At 44.5% G+C, this 21,864-nt stretch overlaps 1 protein-coding gene across 1 annotated transcript in view; it reads left to right on the top strand.

Annotated features, from left to right (window-relative positions):
• Nucleotides 1-21,864, top strand: part of LOC124591186 (ATP-binding cassette sub-family C member 4-like) — a 384,591-nt gene that overhangs the window by 180,821 nt on the left and 181,906 nt on the right. The window lies entirely within an intron of this gene.

Below are 21,864 nucleotides of genomic sequence, written 5' to 3'. Positions count from 1 at the left end.
CCAGACGTATTTTTCCAGCAATTTCTTTCCCAAATTAAAGCCTAAGTGTAATACTAGCAGTTTTCCTTTGACGAACAATGTTCAGTTTCCCTCAGCTGCTCTGACTCTTACGACCTTTCCACTTCGTCCTGATGCCATTATTTAATTCCGAGGGAGCACAATTTTTTTAGTTTCCCTACTACGAGGTCCCTCATGCTGATGTTACGTTTGTGACTAACCTCATTTCTGCTGTTCCGGAACTTACTATCTGTTTAAGAACGCCTACAATCTTTTCTTGCAAACTGAATTAAACCCACTGAAATTACAAAAATGGAACGAAAGCGAGTGAAATAAATGGCATGCGAAAATATCCGTAAAGCCGTTTAGAAGAGTCGAACTTTCAACGTAATTTGCGCCATACCGGGATCCATAGAATTTTATTAATGTTATGCTGAATGTGAAACGATATGTAGAACACGGACAACTTATAAAGCTGTCAGTGTGTATGCGTAACAGAAATCTTAAATTATAAACACTGGTTTCAGCCAAATTTCAAATTTTTCTTACTATATCAGTGTTACAGCCCCTTTCGTGTTTGGAAACCGCAAAGGGTGGCAGAGACTGTACAAAGGTCATAATTTTTTTTCTGTCTGGGTATATTTGAAACATAACCTCGAAGCCTGAAGAGAAAGTGTGGACCTGTAGGCAAGACAACGAGACTAATAATTTAAAAGATAGTTGTTGTATCCACGAAAGTCGTGGATTTCTCGAATTACTTATTAAATTCACGGACCGTCGAAAAATTTCGAAAAGAACTAAGTAAGTAACCTATAAGTTAGATCCCAAATGTCACTTTCGCCAGTGTTGATTTATGTTCGCGAAGCATTTCAAGGAGCTACACTCGCCAATTGCTGTACCGTTTCACACATATCGCCCGACATCAGAGCTAGCGCCGGCCTATGTTGTCAGTACCGCAGACTCATTAACCTTTTCCGGAATTATTATCTCAATAAAAGCTACGTGCCAGCATACGTCCTAAAACAAGGAAAAGTTCGTAACATGGGCAAAGCTCTCAAAGGAATACCAATTCCTAATAAATGGGAGACGCGACTATGGCAGTACAACTGGAAAATCGTGTTGGAAAATTTAGCGGTGAAAATAATACGATAAGGCACCAGATCGACTTTGTTCAAAGTGATAAACCGGAGAATAGCGATCAAGCTTCACTCCATCTAGTTAAAACCGTGAGCCCCACGTGGAGCCGGCCGGAGTGGCCGAGCGGTTCTAGGCGCTTCAGTCTGGAGCCGCGCGACCGCTACGGTCTCAGGTTCGAATCCTGCCTCGGGCATGGATATGTGTGATGTCCTTAGGTTAGTTAGGTTTAAGACTGATGACCTCAGATGTTAAGTCCCATAGTGCTCAGAGCCATTTTAACCCCACGTGCAAATCGTAATTCGGAAGACACAGTCGAGCAACGTTTTGAGTGCCCGCGATGTGGCGCACAGCAGGGGACATGTTTCGACTGATCAATAGGACCGACATACGCGCTATAAAGGTTTCTAACGCCATGATACCCGAATAGAAACCGTTTCCCAGAACGAAAGACACGCAACAAAATTGATCAGGGCCCACACGATTCACAAAGTTTTTGGACTTCAGTTGACGGAAAACTTACAGCATCTGGCAATTTATGGGATGAATACTAGAAAGTAACTCGTCATAAAGGCTTACGTACGCAAATTTTCTCAAGATACCAATACGTAAGGCTTATGATAGTATTTTGACATGAAACATCACTCAAAAAAGAAAATGGAACGTGAATTCTACGAAAGTGACATCAAAGAAATAACTCAATGGATAATTTCTTGCAGGTTTCCGTACAAAAGACTGAAATATGAAAATGTTATATGTATATAATTATTTTTCTAATGAATTTGTTTTCTGTTATTATGTGAAACTTTTAAATGCAGAATAAATATTTTTTAAAAAAGTTAGAGCACGAACTTCGGATGCCTAAGGTCCTAGGTTCGAATCTCCTAAAAAAAAAACACTGATAAATTTTCAGGGCTCAAGGTACCACCTGAACAATTATTCAGCCGCTTTTTTTCACAAACTTATCAAATGTCAAACTGGCTCCCCTAGAACTAATGTATACTCTGCACTTACCCAGAAATATAAATATGGTTTGCAGCAACAGCACTAATAGGTGCTTACTGCATACTGTATCCACCCACAATAACAGGGGAATGTGCCGTCGTTCGTTTGTAGGTCGCTCTTAATAGCAAAGAGGATGCAGTAGAAGAGATGTGTATCACAACAACGAAGACGAAGAAGGACTCATAGCTCTTAAGGTATGCATTTTAGAGACCATGTTTATTGAACTTTTTTCTTGTTTAGGTCCTTATTACTTCCTGTCAAAACACGCAATACTTTCTTTTTAATGTCCTACATCCAGAAGGAGTAAATGTACCGATGCTCAGTTTTCGTTAAGTAGCCAACAGTGCGCAATGTGGTGAATTTTCTGTCTTTCACAAATAATTTTTAGCGATTACAGCTTCTGAATTACGACTGCCACTTTTTTAAGATGAAACTATGTACTTTTTTCTGTGGCACAGGAAAGTGCCTGCGAAGAGGACTTGAAAACGGCATGGCGTATGTGGAATTTGATCAAACGCTGACAAGATAACAGCGAGGCAAACCACCGCCCGGAGCAGAGGTCCCACAAACATCTCCCACGCTGTACCAAATGTAAGCAACCACGTAACTCGGGTAGTGTCCGTGTGTTTTCCCGTGCGCTTCAAATGGTTCAAATGGCTCGTAGCACTATGCGACTTAACTTCTGAGATCATCAGTCGCCTAGAACTTAGAACTAATTAAACCTAAGGACATCACACACATCTATGCCCGAGGCAGGATTCGAACCTGCGACCGCAGCGGTAGCTCGGCTCCAGACTATAGCGCCTAGAACCGCACTGCCACTCCGGCCGGCCGTGCGCTTCAAGTCTGTGCACTGCTGTTGTGGCGATTAAACAACTCACCCGTGAACCATTTCGACTTACACAATGCTGTGCAACACGGTCCTGTGCTGCAATAAGTCCAGATGAAATTCAGTGTGCCGTATTCTCTGTCCGTTTCTACACTCCTGGAAACTGAAATAAGAACACCGTGAATTCATTGTCCCAGGAAGGGGAAACTTTATTGACACATTCCTGGGGTCAGATACATCACATGATCACACTGACAGAACCACAGGCACATAGACACAGGCAACAGAGCATGCACAATGTCGGCACTAGTACAGTGTATATCCACCTTTCGCAGCAATGCAGGCTGCTATTCTCCCATGGAGACGATCGTAGAGATGCTGGATGTAGTCCTGTGGAACGGCTTGCCATGCCATTTCTACCTGGCGCCTCAGTTGGACCAGCGTTCGTGCTGGACGTGCAGACCGCGTGAGACGACGCTTCATCCAGTCCCAAACATGCTCAGTGGGGGACAGATCCGGAGATCTTGCTGGCCAGGGTAGTTGACTTACACCTTCTAGAGCACGTTGGGTGGCACGGGATACATGCGGACGTGCATTGTCCTGTTGGAACAGCAAGTTCCCTTGCCGGTCTAGGAATGGTAGAACGATGGGTTCGATGACGGTTTGGATGTACCGTGCACTATTCAGTGTCCCCTCGACGATCACCAGTGGTGTACGGCCAGTGTAGGAGATAGCTCCCCACACCACGATGCCGGGTGTTGGCCCTGTGTGCCTCGTTCGTATGCAGTCCTGATTGTGGCGCTCACCTGCACGGCGCCAAACACGCATACGACCATCATTGGCACCAAGGCAGAAGCGACTCTCATCGCTGAAGAAGACACGTCTCCATTCGTCCCTCCATTCACGCCTGTCGCGACACCACTGGAGGCGGGCTGCACGATGTTTGGGCGTGAGCGGAAGACGGCCTAACGGTGTGCGGGACCGTAGCCCAGCTTCATGGAGACGGTTGCGAATGGTCCTCGCCGATACCCCAGGAGCAACAGTGTCCCTAATTTGCTGGGAAGTGGCGGTGCGGTCCCCTACGGCACTGCGTAGGATCCTACGGTCTTGGCGTGCATCCGTGCGTCGCTGCGGTCCGGTCCCAGGTCGACGGGCACGTGCACCTTCCGCCGACCACTGGCGACAACATCGATGTACTGTGGAGACCTCACGCCCCACGTGTTGAGCAATTCGGCGGTACGTCCACCCGGCCTCCCGCATGCCCACTATACGCCCTCGCTCAAAGTCCGTCAACTGCACATACGGTTCACGTCCACGCTGTCGCGGCATGCTACCAGTGTTAAAGACTGCGATGGAGCTCCGTATGCCACGGCAAACTGGCTGACACTGACGGCAGCGGTGCACAAATGCTGCGCAGCTAGCGCCATTCGACGGCCAACACTGCGGTTCCTGGTGTGTCCGCTGTGCCGTGCGTGTGATCATTGCTTGTACAGCCCTCTCGCAGTGTCCGGAGCAAGTATGGTGGGTCTGACACACCGGTGTCAATGTGTTCTTTTTTCCATTTCCAGGAGTGTATTTACAGCTTGTTTAAAATTGCTCTGAGCACTATGGGACTTAACATCTATGGTCATCAGTCCCCTAGAACTTAGAACTACTTAAACCTAACTAACCTAAGGACATCACACAACATCCAGTCATCACGAGGCAGAGAAAATCCCTGACCCCGCCGGGAATCGAACCCGGGAACCCGGGCGTGGGAAGCGAGAACGCTGCCGCACGACCACGAGCTGCGGACGCTTGTTTAAAAGCTCAAGGACAATTTATTGAACTCTTGAAACGGTAACGTAAGTTTGTAAGCGGAACAGACAAGGACGGGGGATCACCCTAGCGAAGATATGGGCTGAAAATGGGGAAATCCATTAAGACAAGGCGACTTTGAAAAAAGGGCACATAATATTACGCAGAGCCTGTTGAAACGTCTCTGTGAAGTCGTTTCATAAGACGCTTGTCGAATTCGGTACAACTTATTCACTTTACTACCTGATTTTAGCTCAATTCATGAACTCTTCCAGAAAGACTGAGCCCTCAGATAAGGCCTATTGAATATTATATGTGTGTTTTAATGTGGAGTTTCGGTTTGTTTTGTGGGAAACGCTGAGTTGGTCATCGTCTGCTGGGATCAGACGATGTTGCTTCTCGTTCGAAGAAGAGCACAGGATGACCAACTTAGGTTTCCAATACCTGAATAGAGAGATTTACCATCTTAGTCGAAGGCTGTTTTTGTGTGTGAGGTTGGTGACGGAGGGCTACCCCTCTGGTAGCTCCCGCTGCAGGGGAAGCTAGGTAATCTCGAAAGAGAAAGCGGCACTCTTCCGTGAACGCTTGGTGAGTAAGGATCGTAGCTCTTAAGGGGGGTTACAGGTGATAGGAAGCAGATTGAGTTAGAATTTCGTTACGTTTAACTGTTGAAATACTTAGGAACTTCAGCTTAACTGAAGCGCGTGAAGCGAGGTATTTTTCTGAATGTGGCATAATTATATTGCTTTAAATAGGCGATTTTTGGGTGTTTGAGTTAAAAGTGTGGAAGTTACTTTGTTCATTTTGAACAACGATGAAGTAGAATTTCAAAGGGTAAATCTGATTAGGAAAAGCTGGTTAGGATCACTTCTACCGTACGTGAGTGTAATACTGTGTCGAAGCGTAGTATGATTTTTAATCTTATATTTTGTGAAAGTTGCTTTTGTCTTTGTGTGTCGATTTTGTGCCACGTGGTTGGTAATCAATGACCTTTCTGGTCCTCCGCGGTTCCGCAATAGGCTTTATTTTAACAGTTTGCTTGTTTAATGAGCTATCATTTTTGCAAGAATATCTGTTTTTTTCGTACGCTTTCTACAAAGCAGCACAACAGTTTTATTCGGAATGCAGCACGTGCTCTAATTCGGCCGTTTGCAAGCAGCAGACGCAGTTAGTATGTTGAATAATTATCGCACAACCTCATGCATTGGTTAAAACTCTGTCTAGAATAGTGCATGCGTAGAATCGTAATGCGAATCTCACTGATATATTTTTATGGTATGAATGCAAAGGAGATGATGGTATCATTGTCTTCCACCCCCGTTTTCTGTGTTTCTTCTTGCTGTAGGTAAATTGTGATCTGTTACATTCTCACGTAATTCTTACTTAAATATTTCTAGTCAGGCACCAGTTATGTGTAGTTAGGATGTGCAACCAAATACTTCGATACAATAAATAATCGAAGTGAAAGATAAATTCTGTGGTGTTGATCTTACGCACTTACTCCGATTTCCAATCCTGAATTAATCAAGTTGCTTCATGGACGACATGGAGTGTTATTTATCTGGCTACTTAAATAAATTTGCATAGTTGTAATTAAATTATTACAGTAATTAAACTAATAATTTTCCAGCTCCGTTTATTCCTAAATGGTTAGGAAAGACTTGGGCTGATGGCGACCCTGAATTTCTGAATTTTTATCATTATTTGTGTGAGAGAAGCAGCTAGAAATGCGAGATAACGTATATGGCTCGATGAGAAACGTCGTAAAGATAGTAATACGTTACACTGTGAACGAGTCTCTCGAAAACGGCGAAGCTGTGGAATGTTCACGTGCTACTGTTGCGAGCATCTACAGAAAGAGATAGAAGGACAGTGAAACTACCACAAGAAACTAAATGGTTGGACGTCCACGACTCTTCACACAACTTGGGGTTCAGAGGCTTGTCTGCCCTGTACAGTAGGATAGATGGTGATCTGTGACATCTCTACCGAAAGAGCACAATGCTGGTGCCCGCACAAGTGTTTCGGAGCACACTGTTCATCGTACACTGTTGAGCACGGAGCTCCGCAGCAGACCACCCCCACGTTTCACGTATTGACCCAACGACATCAATTACGATTGCAATGGATACGCGACCATCGGAATTCGACCGTCGATCAATGGAACCGTATCGGCTCTTCGGGTGAATCACATTTTTCTACATTAGGTCGTCTCCACAAACGACGTCACAGAGGTGAACGGCGCCTCGAAACGTGCAGCGCGCCGCGGACACAGGCTGGTGGGAGCGGTATTACACTACGGGAGAAGTCTTCTGCGCTTGCATGGGATCTGTGGTAGTAATCGGAGACACGACGACAGCTGCGAACCCCCTGTATCCCATAATGCTTGATGTCTTCCCCACTGGTGTTGTCATCTTTCAGCAGTACAATTGTCCGTGTCTCGGAGCCAGAACCGTGCTACAGTGGTTAAGGTGAACTCACGTTGACGTCTCGGCGAGCAAATTAGCCTGATGTAAATGCTTTGCAACTCATCTGGGTCACAATCGGGCGCCATCACCGCGTTCGCAAACGAGCGGCCCGTTATTTACGCGAATTACACGACTTGTGCGTAGATATCCAAGCCTACCAACAAACTATCGGATTCCTGATATGCAGAATCAGTTCGTTTCAAAGACTTACAAACAACATATTAAGCAGGTAGTCGTAACGTTTTGGCTCATCAGAGTATAGCACCATTTAAGAAAAACGAATTCGGTTCGAATCCTGCCTCGAGCATGGATGTGTGTGATGTTCTAAGGTTAGTTAGGTTCAAGTAGTTCTAAGTCCAGGGTACTGATGACCTCAGATGTTAAGTCCCATAGTGCTTAGAGCCAACGAATTCGGTGTCAAAATTCGGCGTTTACAAACTTAAAAAATGTTTTTGCGCACTTCAAACATTCCTAAACTTTATCTGCCCTGACTTAGGGGAAACTATACCTTGATAACATTCCTTATAAAAAAGAGGAAAAGAAACGGTGAAGCGCCCTGAAGGAGAGAAGGAAACTACTTGAGAATTCACAGGTTGAGAGGATACATGACGATATTTCACGGTGTCAAAATTCGGCTTTTACGAACTTAAAAAATGTTTTTGCGCACTTCAAAAATTTCTAAACTTTATCTGCCCTGACTTAGGGGAAACTATACCTTGATAACATTCCTTATAAAAAAGAGAAAAAGAAACGGTGAAGCACCCTGAAGGAGAGAAGGAAACTACTTGAGAATTCACAGGTTGAGAGGATACATGACGATATTTCAGTGATTAGAAGATAGAAAAAGTTTGCAAAGAAGTTGGCAATATGAGGACAGTTATCAGTATGAAGTTTCACACCCTCTGGCCTGGATGTATGTACTGTGAAGCATATACATAGAGAAACAAATGATTACAGTTTCAGAGAAATTAGAGGATTTGTTCAAGAGAAAGAGCTCGACATGTTGAGCAAGTCAATAATGCGTTGGTCCCTCTCTGGCCCTTACGCAAGGAGTCATTGGGCTTGTCATTCGATGATAGATTTGTTGGATGTCCTCCTGAGGGATATCGTGCCAAATTCTGTCCAATTGGGACATCACATCGTCAAAATCCCGAGCTGGTTGTAGAGCCTTGCCCAAAATGCTCGAAACGTTCTCAATTGGGGAGAGATCCGGTGACCTTGCTCGCCAACGTAGAATTTGACAAGCACAAATACAAGCAGTAGAAACTCTCGACGTGTGCGGGCGGGCATTATCTTGCTGAAATGTAAGCTCAGGATGACTTACCATGAAGGACAACAAAACGTGGCTACAATATCGCCGACGTACCACTGTGTTGTAAGGCTGCCACGGATTACAGGTAAAGGGGTCCTGCTATGAAAAGAAATGGCAACCCAGACCATTACTGCTGGTTGTCGGGCCGTCCAGGGCATCACTATTGGCTGTCGGGCCGTATGGAAGGCGACAGTCGGGTTGGTACCCTACCGCTGTCCAGAGCGCTTTCAGACACGTCGCAGGCCTGGAATCTCACGGACTCGAGTAGAATTGCCTTTAGTGATGAATCCCGCTTTGAATTGAGCGCCTTATGACTAGCGAAGACGGCCGGCCGGATTGGCCGAGCGGTTCTAGGCGCATCAGCCTGGAACCGCGAGACCGCTACGGTCGCAGGTTCGAATCCTGCCTCGGGCATGGATGTGTGTGATGTCCTTAGGTTAGTTAGATTTAAGTAGTTCTAGGGGACTGATGACCTCAGAGGTGAAGTCCCATAGTGCTCAGAGCCATTTGACTAGCGAAGACGTGTCTAGAGACGCGCCGAACGGTGGTGGAATACTAACCTGACTGTTGCCCGCCATACAGCCCGCCAACCAGGAATGATGGTCTGAGGAGTCATTTAATTTCATTGCAACACCCCTTTGGCTTTCATCCACGGCACTAATACATCACAGCGATGGTCGAGGACATACAGCGCCCCCTTTGACTGCCCTTCTTGGCGAGCCATCCTGGATTTACACTTCAGCAAGATAATGCCCGCCCGCACACAGCGGGAGTTTCTACTGCTGGTCTTCGGTTTTCCAAACCCTACCTTGGCCAGCAAGGTCACCGGATCTCTCCCGAACTCTGAATGTTTGGAGCATTATGGGCAGGACCCTCCAACTATCCCGTCATTTTTGACGATCTAATGAAAAAAAATGATTCAACTTTTCTGAAATCGTAATCATTTGTTTGTCTGTACATGTACATCTCATCTACCAATTTCCGTCCCATTCGGATAATTCCTTCGTGGTGAGTCGTTTTTTCCCCCTTGGAGTATACAGGGTGTATCAAAAAGGATGGCGCAAACTTACCCGGCTGCAAGTATACGTAATAAAAGCAGAAATGTCAAGTAAACATGGGCTCTAAAATGCATACCTTAAAAGTTATGAGCACTTGTTCATTAGGTGAATTGTGTTCCAAAGTACCGAAGGTGAACAGGTGCTCATAGCTGTGAAGGTATGCATTTTAGAGCGCATGTTTATTGGACGTTTTTCTCTTGTTTTGGAACATACTACCAGTTCCCAAAATATGGAAAGCAAAGTGCTTGCAGTAGAGGAAATTTGTTTCACAATATTGAAAATCAATAATATCTCATAGCTCATAAGGTATGCGTTTTAGAGCGCATGTTTACTTGACATTTCTACTTCTATTATCGCGTTCTTTCAGCCGTACAAGTTTGCGCCATCCATTTCAATACACCCTGTATATGGGCACGGGGACGAGCTCGTCTCACACATGTTCTGTTGGGTAGAGATAAAGAAATATTGTTTGCCATGGGAGCACCTCAACGTCACGAAGGCAATTCACAGAAACACTTGCTATGATTGAATGAGCATTGTCCTCTTGAAAAATGCCACCATTAGCGAGGGGTAACACGTGAGGACGCAAGATTTCCGTAATGTACAATTTCCTCAATCTACATCACCTGATGTCATACCTATTTCTATTACTGTTCCTGTGCTGACAACAACAACATTATCCGCCTCGATTTTTTACTGGTGGGTCTTTACAGAGGAATGGAAATACTGGTAGAAGACGACCCCGGGCAAGACGAGTTTGGATTCCGTAGAAATGTTGGAACACGAGAAGCAATACTGACCTTACGGCTTATCTTAGAAGAAAGATAAGGAAAGGCAAACCTACGTTTCTAGCATTTGTAGACTTAGAGAAAGCTTTTGACAATGTTGACTGGAATACTCTCTTTAAAATTCTAAAGGTGGCAGGGGTAAAATACAGGGAGCGAAAGGCTGTTTACAATTTGTACAGAAACCAGATGGCAGTTATAAGAGTCGAGGGACATGAAAGGGAAGCAGTGGTTGGGAAGGGAGTGAGACAGGGTTATAGCCTCTCCCCGATGTTATTCAATCTGTATATTGAGCAAGCAGTAAAGGAAAAAAAAAAAGAAAAGTTCGGAATAGGTATTAAAATCCATGGAGAAGAAATAAAAACTTTGAGGCTCACCGATGACATTGTAATTCTGTCAGACAGCAAAGGATTTGGAAGAGCAGTTGAACGGAATGGACAGTGTCTTGAAAGGAGGGTATAAGATGAACATCAACAAAAGCAAAACTAGGATAATGGAATGTTGTCGAATTAAGTAGGGTGATGCTGAGGGAGTTAGATTAGGAAATGAGACACTTAAAGTAGTAAAGGAGTTTTGCTATTTGGGGAGCAAAATAACTGATGATGGTCGAAGTAGAGAGGATATAAAATGTAGACTGCCAATGGCAAGGAAAGCGTTTCTGAAGGAGAGACATTTGTTAACATCGAGTGTAGATTTAAGTGCCAGGAAGTCGTTTCTGAAAGTATTTGTATGGAGTGTAGCCATGTATGGAAGTGAAACATGGACGATAAATAGTTTGGACAAGAAGAGAATAGAATCTTTCGAAATGTGGTGCTATAGAAGAATGCTGAAGATTAGATGGGTAGATCACATAACTAATGAGGAGGTACCGAATAGAATTGGGGAGAAGAGGAGTTTCTGACACAACTTGACTAGAGGAAGGGATCGGTTGGTAGGACATGTTCTGAGGCATCAAGGGATCACAAATTTAGCATTGGAGGGCAGCGTGGAGGGGAGACCAAAAGATGAATACACTAAGCAGATTCAGAAGGATGTAGGTTGCAGTAAGTACTGGGAGATGAAGAAGCTTGCACAGGATAGAGTAGCATGGAGAGGTGCATCAAACCAGTCTCAGGACTGAAGACCACAACAACAACATCTAATGGTCAATTTCGCATTACATAGTGGTGCCCGCACATTTTTTATCGGGTACTGTAGGCGATGCTGGGTGTATTAGCTGTGTAGAGATGACAAAGATTAGCACAAGACAGGAAAAGATGGAAGACAGAATCAACGCAGCCGGGAAACTAATGAATTAAAAAAAATATCATAAACAGGCACTGATTTCAAAACAGAGTCCTTCATGAATGAAAAAGGATTCTGCGTCATATTCCGTCTGAATTTTTATCATTATTACCAAGGGCTATTCACTCCATTTGGTCCTACTCGTGGCTGACTGTCCCGTTAAATGCCCTCTTCTCCTCGCGCGCTCCGCAGATGTGCAAAGTACTCCCCGCCCGCCCTAGCACGTGTAATTCCGGAACCACGTGCCGCGTCTCTGTTCCTGATAAAACGTTGCGGCCCGCCCCTCTCACGCGAGCATCCGTGACTGCGCATGCGCGCCGGCCCAGACCTGTCCTAAGCGGCGCGTCGTGGCGCTGCCCGCCAGCTCGGGACGCGACGTCACGGCGGCCTGGCGCAAGGACACGCGGCCGCCGACCCCAGACCCCGGCTCAGCCCGGCCGGCGGGCCAAGTCCGCCCTCGTGGCCGGCCGCTGTTACCGCACCGCCTGGCGCCTTGTGTCTGGCCTGGCACGAGGCGCGCGGCCTTGGGTGTGTCTGCCAGCGCCCGTACCACCTGACTGAGGGCACAGTTTCTACCACTGTCTTTCCTTATCTGACAAGGGGAGGCCAGGATGTTTGGAACGCGGATTTACTGCACACTTCGTACACTCGTAGTACTCCACGAGGACAACAAAATGTGTAAGCAGTAGTGAGTACTTCTCAAGCGTTATTGAGAGAGTCACAAGATAATTTCGGTCGTCATATACGGGGTATTACAAAAAGATACGGCCAAACTTTCAGGAAACATTCCTCACACACAAGTAACGAAAAGATGTTATGTGGACATGTGTCCGGAAACGCTTAAATTCCATGTTAAGATCTAATTTTAATTTCGTCAGTATGTGCTGTACTTCCTCGATTCACCGCCAGTTGGCCCAATTGAAGGAAGGTAATGTTGACCTCGGTGCTTGTGTTGACATGCAACTCATTGCTCTACAGTACTAGCATCAAGCACATCAGTATGTAGCATCAACAGGTTAGTGTTCATCACGAGCGTGGTTTTGCAGTCAGTGCAATGTTTACAAATGCGGAGTTGGCAGATGTCCATTTGATGTATGGATTAGCACGGGCCAATAGCCGTGGCTCAGTACTTTGTATCGAGACAGATTTCCAGAACGAAGGTGTCCCGACAGGAAGACGTTCGAAGCAATTGATCGGCGTCTTAGGGAGCACGGAACATTCCAGCCTATGACTCGCGACTGGGGAAGACCTAGAACGACGAGGACACCTGCAATGGACGAGGCAATTCTTCGTGTAGTTGACGATAACTCTAATGTCAGCGTCAGAGAAGTTTCTGCTGTACAAGGTAACGTTGACCACGTCACTGCATGGAGAGTGATACGGGAGAACCAGTTGTTTCCGTACCATGTACAGCGTGTGCAGGCACTATCAGGAGCTGATTGGCCCTCACGGGTACACTTCTGCGAATGGTTCATCTAACAATGTGTCAATCCTCATTTCAGTGCAAATGTTCTCTTTACGGATGAGGCTTCATTCCAACGTGATCAAATTGTAAATTTTCACAATCAACATGTGTGGGCTGACGAGATTCGGCACGCAATCGTGCAATCATGTCATCAGCACAGATTTTCTGTGAACGTTTGGGCAGGCATTGTTGGTGATGTCTTGATTGGGCCCCATGTTCTTCCACCTACGCTCAATGGAGCACGTTATCATGATTTCATACGGGATACTCTATCTGTGCTGCTAGAACATGTGCCTTTACAAGTACGACACAACATGTGGTTCATGCACGATGGAGCTCCTCCACATTTCAGTCGAAGTGTTCGTACGCTTCTCAACAACAGATTCGGTGACCGATGGATTGGTAGAGGCGGACAAATTCCATGGCCTCCACGCTCTCCTGACCTCAGCCCTCTTTACTTTCATTTATGGGGGAATTTGAAAGCTCTTGTCTACGCAACCCCGGTACCAAATGTAGAGACTCTTCGTGCTCGTATTGTGGACGGCTGTTGGTACAATACGCCATTCTCCAGGGCTGCATCAGGGATGCATGTATCCTCGCTAACGGAGGACATTTTCAACATTTCCTGTAACAAAGTGTTTGAAGTCACGGTGGTACGTTCTGTTGCTGTGTGTTTCCATTCCATGATTAATGTGATTTGAAGAGAAGTAATAAAATGAGCTCTAACATGGCAAGTAAGCGTTTCCGGACACGTGTCCACATAACATATTTTCTTTCTTTGTGTGTGAGGAATGTTTCCTGAAAGTTTGGCCGTACCTTTTTGTAACACCCTCTATACCTGTGAGTGGCCATTTTTACCATGAAGCGCGGGCGGCCGAGTAGTTGTCCGGGCGGAAATTTTAAGCCGGCACGGTAGTTCAGCGTGCTCGGTCGGTGGGTTAGCTACCCTCTATAATATAAAACTGAGTGAAGGGATCAACAAAGAACCTGAACGGCTGTCACCGGACGTCCGCCACGAACAAATTCATCGACCAATATAGAGCAAAATGAGAGAAAAAAAAGTGTTTAGCGCTCAAGCCCTGTAATCGCTGGTTCGCTGGATCGAGTTCCGCTCGTCATTTTTTTTTTTTTAATTTCTAACACTTTCATTTTCTTTACTATCTATATTACAATTGATGTAATGGGAAAAATACGTGTAATCGGATGAACTTTTATTAAATTTACAATGTTATTTGGCAGTCTACAAATTTTTTATTATCACAAATAATTCAATATTCATAACTACCGACTATTAAACGGCCAAACGCGTAAAGTAATACTGAAAATGTATGCTTGTCCGTGATTTGAGAAACCCCTTATACCTAGAAGGAGCCCGAAAAGACTTGTTACCACCAAGTTTTGACCGGCACAGACGGCTTTCGAAAGATGTACATTTAATCGTCACTTTCGACATTACAAGTTGCGGGATGGTATTTTTCGCAAAAACAAAGTTAAACGGCACCATCTGCGTTGAATAAATGCTATGTATCCGCACACGCAAGGTCTTTTGAGGTTTTCCGTGGAAAAACAAACCTCGTTAACATTTTCAAAAACCTGTCTTTCAGCCGATAATTTGGAAGCAAACCATGCATAACGCAACATTTCCTTAAATATCGGCTTGATCATTTGTCATGCAGTATCGAGTGTATTTTAATAGCGTCTTCACGAGAAGCAATTTCTCGTTCTCTTTCGATCCAATACGAACAATTTTGAAGACACGAACAAGCATGCATTTTCAGTATCACTTTATCCGTTTGGTCATTTACTAGTCGGTAGTTATGAATATTATATTATTTGTGATAATAAAAATTTGTAGACTGCCAAATATCATTGTAAATTTAATAAAACTTCACCCGATTACACTTATTTTTCGCATTACATCAATTGTAATATAGATAGTAAAGAAAATGATTGTGTTCGAAAAAAAAAAAAAAACTGACGAGCGGGACTCAATCCAGCAACCCAGCGATTACATAGTTTAAACATTAACCACTTTTTTTTGTTTTTTTTTTTTAATAATCTCATTCTGTTCGCTTTTGTTCGTTGCGTCTGCTCGGGGCGGACGTCGTAAGACATCCGTTTTAAGTTCGTTGATGATCGATTAACTCAGTTTTTTATTACAGAGGGCACGTAACCCTTTGACCGAACACGCTGAGCTACCGTGCCGGCTAAACCACTCGGCTGCCGGCGCTTCATGGTAAAAATGGCCACGCCCAGGGATATATATGACGACCGAAATTATCTTGCGATTTTCTCAATAATGCTTGAGAAGTACGCGCTACTGCTTACACATTTTCTTGTCCTAATGGAGTACTACGAGTGTACGAAGTCTGCAATAAATCCGCGTTCCAAACGTCGTGGACTCCCCTTGTGAGGCAGAGCGCGAAAATGTTGCTTTTTTTCGTTTGGATTAGGCCTGCTACGCATTCCTCCCTTGTGATAAACTTAACTACTTAGAGTAGCCCTTGCAACGTTCTCAGTTACACTGAGGTAAGTCATGGGACGTCTCCTTTTGCCTGGTGTATCGCAGCAACACGACGTGGCACGGACACAACGAGTCGTTGGAAATCCGTTGCAGAAATATCGAGCCACGCTGCCTCTACAGCCGTCCATAATTGAGAAAGTGTTGCAGGTGCAGGATTTTGTAACGAACTGACCTCCTGATAAATTTTCGATGGGATTCATTTTCGATGATCTGGGTGGCCAAATCATTCGCGAGAATTGTCCAGAACATTCTTCAAAGCAATCGCAAACAATTGTGGCCCTGTGAGGTGACTGCAGATGGTCTCTAAGCAGCCGAACGTAGGCATTTCAAGATAATGATCGGTTCAGGTGGACCAGAGAACCCAGTCCATTGCATGTAACCACAGCCCTCTTCATTATGGAGCCACCACCAGCTTCCAGAGTGGTTTTGTGGGTTCTGCGCCACCCTATCATCAGCTCCTACCAACTTAAATCGGGACTCATCTGACAAGGCCACGATTTTACAGTCGTCCAGGGTCCAACCCAAGTTGTCACGAGCCCAGGAGATGACGTGGTGTTAGCAAAGGGACTCCCGTCGGTCGCCTGCTGCCAACCCCCATTAACGCCAAATTTGGCCGCACTGTCCTAACGGATACGTTCGTCGTTAGTCCCACATTGATTTCTGCGGTTACTTCACGCATTGTTATTTGTTTGTTAGCACTGACAACTCTATGCTCTCGGTCGTTAAGTGAAGGCCATCGGCCACTGCGTCGTTCGTGGTGAGGGTTAATGCCTGGAATTTGGTATTCACCCTTGATGCTGTGGATTCCGGAATACTGAATTCCTAACGATTTCCGAAATGGATTGTCCAATGAGTTTGCTCCAACTACCATTCGCCGTTCAAAGTCTGTTCATCCCCATCTTGCAGCCATAGTAATGTCGGAAACACTTTCACATGAATCGCCGGAGTACAAATGACAGCTACGCCAATGCCCTAAGGACATCACACACATCCATGCCTGAGGCAGGATTCGAACCTGCTACCGTAGCGGTCGCGCGGTTCCAGACTGAAGCGCCTAGAACCGCTCGGCCACACCGGCCGGCCTTGGGGGTTGCTCCGATAGCGAGCGGAAAAGGTGAAAATCGGAGGGCGCAAGATCAGATGAATAAGATGTGTGCGGAATGACTTCCCAACCATTCTGTATAGTGTTTTCTGTCAGTCTAGCAGTATGCGAGTGGGCCTTATCGTGGGGTAGCATCACTTCACGCATCTTCCTAGTCGCAGGTCTCGGATTGCGTCTGCAAGACGTCTCAATTGTTGACAATAAATATCGGCAGTGTGATTACACTTCGGTGAAGCAACTCGTAGTTTCACAAACCGTCGCTCTTCCACAAGATACGTAACATTATCTTTTGTGGATGCCCGCAGGTTTTTGTATGGGGAGTTGCTGATTTGCTTGGGCTCAACTATTCCTTTCTTCTTCTTATGTTGGCATAAAGACACCATTTCTCGTCACCAGTAACGATACAGGATAGGAATGATCGGTGTTGATCACGAGCCAATTGATGGCGAGCAAGCAGAGATGCACAGTTGGCCACCCGCTGATTTTTGTGATTTTGACTTAGAGCCTGCGATACCCACACACGAGAGTTTTGAACTTTCCCCACTACATGCAAATGTCGTATGGCGGTGGAACGATCACAGTTCATCAAATTTTTCAGTTCTTGATCACACTGTCGAGGATCATCATGGATTAATGCATTTAAATGATCTTTATAGAACCTAGAAGGTCTTCCTGAACGTGGAGAGTCACTAATGCCAAAATCATCCTCCTTTTAAAACGAGAAAACCCTTTCTTGTCGTGCTCTGTACAGTAGCATTATCCCCATACAAGGCGCAAATGTTTCTGGCTGCTTTCGCTGCTATCACCCGTCTATTGAAGTCATAAGCGTATGTCGGAAATGTTCCGATTTCTCCACTTGCCACTCTATTTTCTAGCACCCACAGCTCCACCCACTATCTCGAAATGACAAAATGGCAATATGTAAACTCAAGCAGCAAAAGTGAACTACAAATAAAAAATGGCATTCGAAAAATAACCCAATAGCAACCGAAATAACATCATGCAAAACAAAAACGCTACGAATTTATGCGCCCCGCCATGGTAGTACCAAAAAACGTTCAACGTCACTTTACTCGATCGTGGTTGGCTCTTCGCTATTTTCAGCGGTGATGGATCCACTTGCTGCCATTGATTGCTTTTCTTCTTTGTCCCTAGGTCACAGTGACGCAATTGGCACTCGTCCATGATGAAGAGGCGGCTAAAATACTCGTAGTTATCTGGATTGGACTGATCTAGCTGTAACATTTCCGCAGCTGCCTTTATTCGTCTGGGCTTTTTGGATTGGTGTGATCAATCACGAAAACTAATGGATGGTGAATTTTATCACGTTCAAAATGTCGTGTCGCTAAGTTGAAAACTGATCCATGATTAATTTTCCTTTTTTCCACAACCGGCTCGATTATGATAACGCCGGTCTTCGTGCTACAGGGTCTTCACTTCCTTTGCTTTTCACGGATCTTCACAGAAATATGGTCTACCATTCCGTTTTCCGTCGTTCAGTCCTGTTCATCTATCCTGGAAGCGTGAGAGCAGGCTAACTACTGTGTCATATTCAGCTGTTTTGTTGCTGTACGCTTCACACAGATCTGTATGGATTGTTGCTGCGTTGTTCTCCTTCAAATACAGACGTGTACCCGCAGACAAACAGTAAATTAATTACGTAACTTTATTGTTTCAAAGAGATAGTTGAAACTTTATAATCATTCCCCGTAGTCTATTCTATTTGCCCCACGCTGAGATCCAATTATGGTTTGATCCTCATGTCCAGTCATCAGTTTTAGTGATTGCTGAGTCTCGGACTGCTGATTTGTAGAACTGCAAACTATGCACACAACAGAAAAGCGGCGAAACGAGAACCACTCACATTAAATGAAACACACGTATTATTAGTGTGTATTTTTAACAAAACAAGGAAATAAGACAACTGTCCATTATACCTAACAGAACTTCGGTGGAAAAATGTATTATAAATCTTTTTCCATGTGGATACTCAAAGAAGTCGCATGATACGTTAAAAATGTTCATTGAGCAGCTGAATCAGGTGATATGCGGACTGACCCAAAGAGTGACGACATTGTTGCCTGCGTGGCAGGTGGTTCAGCTTTCGGCTGCTGCTACTCTAGGGATTGTAATAAACACGTCATGGGGATCATCGTTGGCCCGCTGCATGAAAAGAATATCCAACATGACTCCTGTATCGACTGCCTCACTATACAAATGTGATCTCGCTTTCTGGACCTGGACTTCGATTTGAAACTGTAATTGTGTGCGTCGTTGCTCAAAACGATTCTGCCTTCTTCATTGATAGTACTTGGAGATCTGTAGTCGTAACGTTTGCTCTGCACTACGTTCCCGGCCGTCGACTTAACACCGATCTCGGGTTCTTGCAACTGGATACAACCACTGTCAAATATGCGTACCTTTGCTCATCGCTTATCACAGGGCATAGAGGTTAGCGTGGGGGAATAAATACTGCCACAGGACACACGAATCACGGAATAAGTGCACTGTTTTTGTCATTAGTCTTGTGACTGGTTTGGCGTGGCCCGCCACGAATTTCTCTCCAGTGCCAACCTACGTCCTCAATGATTTGCTGGATGTATTCCAATCTCTCTCTTCCTCTACAGTTTTCACTCTCTACGGTTCCCTCAAGTACTACAGAAGTTATTATCTGACGATTCCCATGTGTTCCTTTCCTCTCCCATTCTGCGGAGAACCATATCATTGCTTACGTACCAGTTCACCTAATTTTGAACACTCCTCTGTAGCGCCGCGTCTCAACTGCTTTCTCTTCTGTTCCGGTTTTCCCACAATCCGTGTTTCACTAACATACAATGCTGTGCCACAAACAAATATTCTCAGAAATTTGTTCGTCCAGTTGAGATCTATATTAGACTCTAGTAGACTTGTCTTGTCCAGGAATTCCCACTTTTCCAGTGCTGTGCTGCTTTTTATGTCCTCCTTGCTCCACCCATCATGAATTATTTTGCTGCCTTAACTTCATCTACTTCGTGATCACCACTTATGATGTTAAGTTTCCCGGTATTCTCATTTCTGCTACTTTTCATTAGTTTCGTCTTTCTTCGATTTACTCTGAGTACATATTCTGTACTCATTAGACTGTTCATTACACTCAGAAGATCCTGTAATTCTTCTTCACTTTCACTGAGGAGAGCAGTGTCATCAATGAATCTTATTGCTGATATACTTTCACTTTAAGTTTTAATCCCACTTTTGAACTTTACTTTTTATTTCCGCCATTATGTCTTCGGTGTAATTATTGAACAGTAGAGGCAAAAGAATACATCCCTGTTTCGCCCATTTTAACCCGAGCAGTTCGTTCTTGATCTTCCACTGTTATTGTCCCCCCCTTGGCTGTTGTACGTATTGTACATTACTCTTCTTTCCCTGTAGTTTATCCCTATTTTTCTCAGAATTTCGAACATCTTGCACCATTGGTCATAGCCGAACGCGTTTTCCAGACCGACAAATCCTATGAACGTGTCTTGATTTTTTTCCTCAGTCTTGCTCCCGCTATCATCCGCTAGGTCAGAAATGCCTCTCTGGTGTCTTTACCTTTCCTAAAGCCAGACTGATTGTCATCTAATAAATGCTCAATTTTCCTTCCATTCTTCCGTATACTGTTCTCGTCAGCAACTTCGACTCATGAGCTGTTAAGCTGATTGTGCGACAGTTCTCGCACATGTCGGCTCTTGCACTCTTCAGAAATGTATGGATGACGTTTTTTACGAAATTCTGATGGTATATCGCCAGTCTCATACGTACTACACATCGACATGAATAGTCGTTTTGTTGCCACTCCCCCAATGATTTTTAAAAATTCTAATGGAGTGTTATCCATCCTGTCTGTTTTATTTAACCTTCGGTCGTACAAAGCCCTTTCAAATTCTGGCTCTAATACTCGATCCCCTATATCATCCTTGTCGTCTTCCGTTTTTTCTTCTCTGACATCACCAGATGAGTCCTCCCCGTCATTAAGGGCTTCAATGTACTCTTCCCTCCTATCCACTGTCTTCCCTGCATTTATAAATCTTTAACATCATGCAGAGCGTCAGCAACCGCATATGTATAGAAAATAAACAATTTTTTTCAGCCTTCAGTTGCAAGGTAATTTTTACTCGTTTACCTAGGCTTCGATTCCATTAATGGAATCTTCTTCAGAACCTGTAAATTAAACCACATACGGACATATATTACTCACTGAAGTGCATCATCAGTCTAATGATTGAATAATAAAGAAATCGTGAGCAGTTTCGCGGCGAGGCTCGGCCGCGTCCAAGCGCATGCGCGGCCGAGCCTCGCCGCGAAACTGCTCGCGACGCCTAGTTTCCGCGCCGCTCACATGTGGTCCTTATTTCTGGCCGGCGTAGCTCCGTCTACGTTCGCCTTAATGGTTTTAATCCTGACAGACATAATCTTATGATTATGCGTCTTTATTGTTTTAATTTTTAATCTGTGACATGGCCAGAGTTTGGCTCTCAAAATAATTTAATTTTTTGTAAGTATCACGATTTCTTTATTATTCAATCATTAGACTGATGATGCACTTCAGTGAGTAATATATGTCCGTATGTGGTTTAATTTATAGGTTCTGAAGAAGATTCCATTACTGGAATCGAAACCTAGGTAAACGAGTAAAAATTACCTCGCAACTGAAGGCTGAAAAAAAAAAAAAAGTTTATTTCCCTGCATTTAATTCCCGTTGCAATCTTAATGTTACCAACCTTGCTGAATTGTAACTGTTGAAACTGAGATCGCAAAATGTCTGTTGTTGCTGTGTTATAGCCATTTTGACGTACAATTAATAGTGAATGAAGGAACCAGCCGCCTTAGGGAGACCCTTGCCCGCAAGCATATGAACTGGAAACTTACACCTGGCTCCTAGATAAACTTTTAGCCTGGATGGAAAAGTTGAAAATTATTCCATATTTATAACATAATTCATGCAGAAATTGTAGTCGTATGAAATTGGACGGATCTTTTTTAAACACACTGTACTTTGCGCGACGTTCTGCGGTATCAGTAGATAAGGTTTTTTGGTTGTTTGGCGCAGTAAAGAACGAAACGTTGGTTGTTTGTGTTG

This window comes from Schistocerca americana, chromosome 2, assembly GCF_021461395.2.
Source record: "Schistocerca americana isolate TAMUIC-IGC-003095 chromosome 2, iqSchAmer2.1, whole genome shotgun sequence".
NCBI lineage: Eukaryota > Metazoa > Arthropoda > Insecta > Orthoptera > Acrididae > Schistocerca > Schistocerca americana.
The sequence above is the reverse complement of the archived record's forward strand: the minus strand, read 5'-3'. Positions and strand labels throughout refer to the sequence as shown.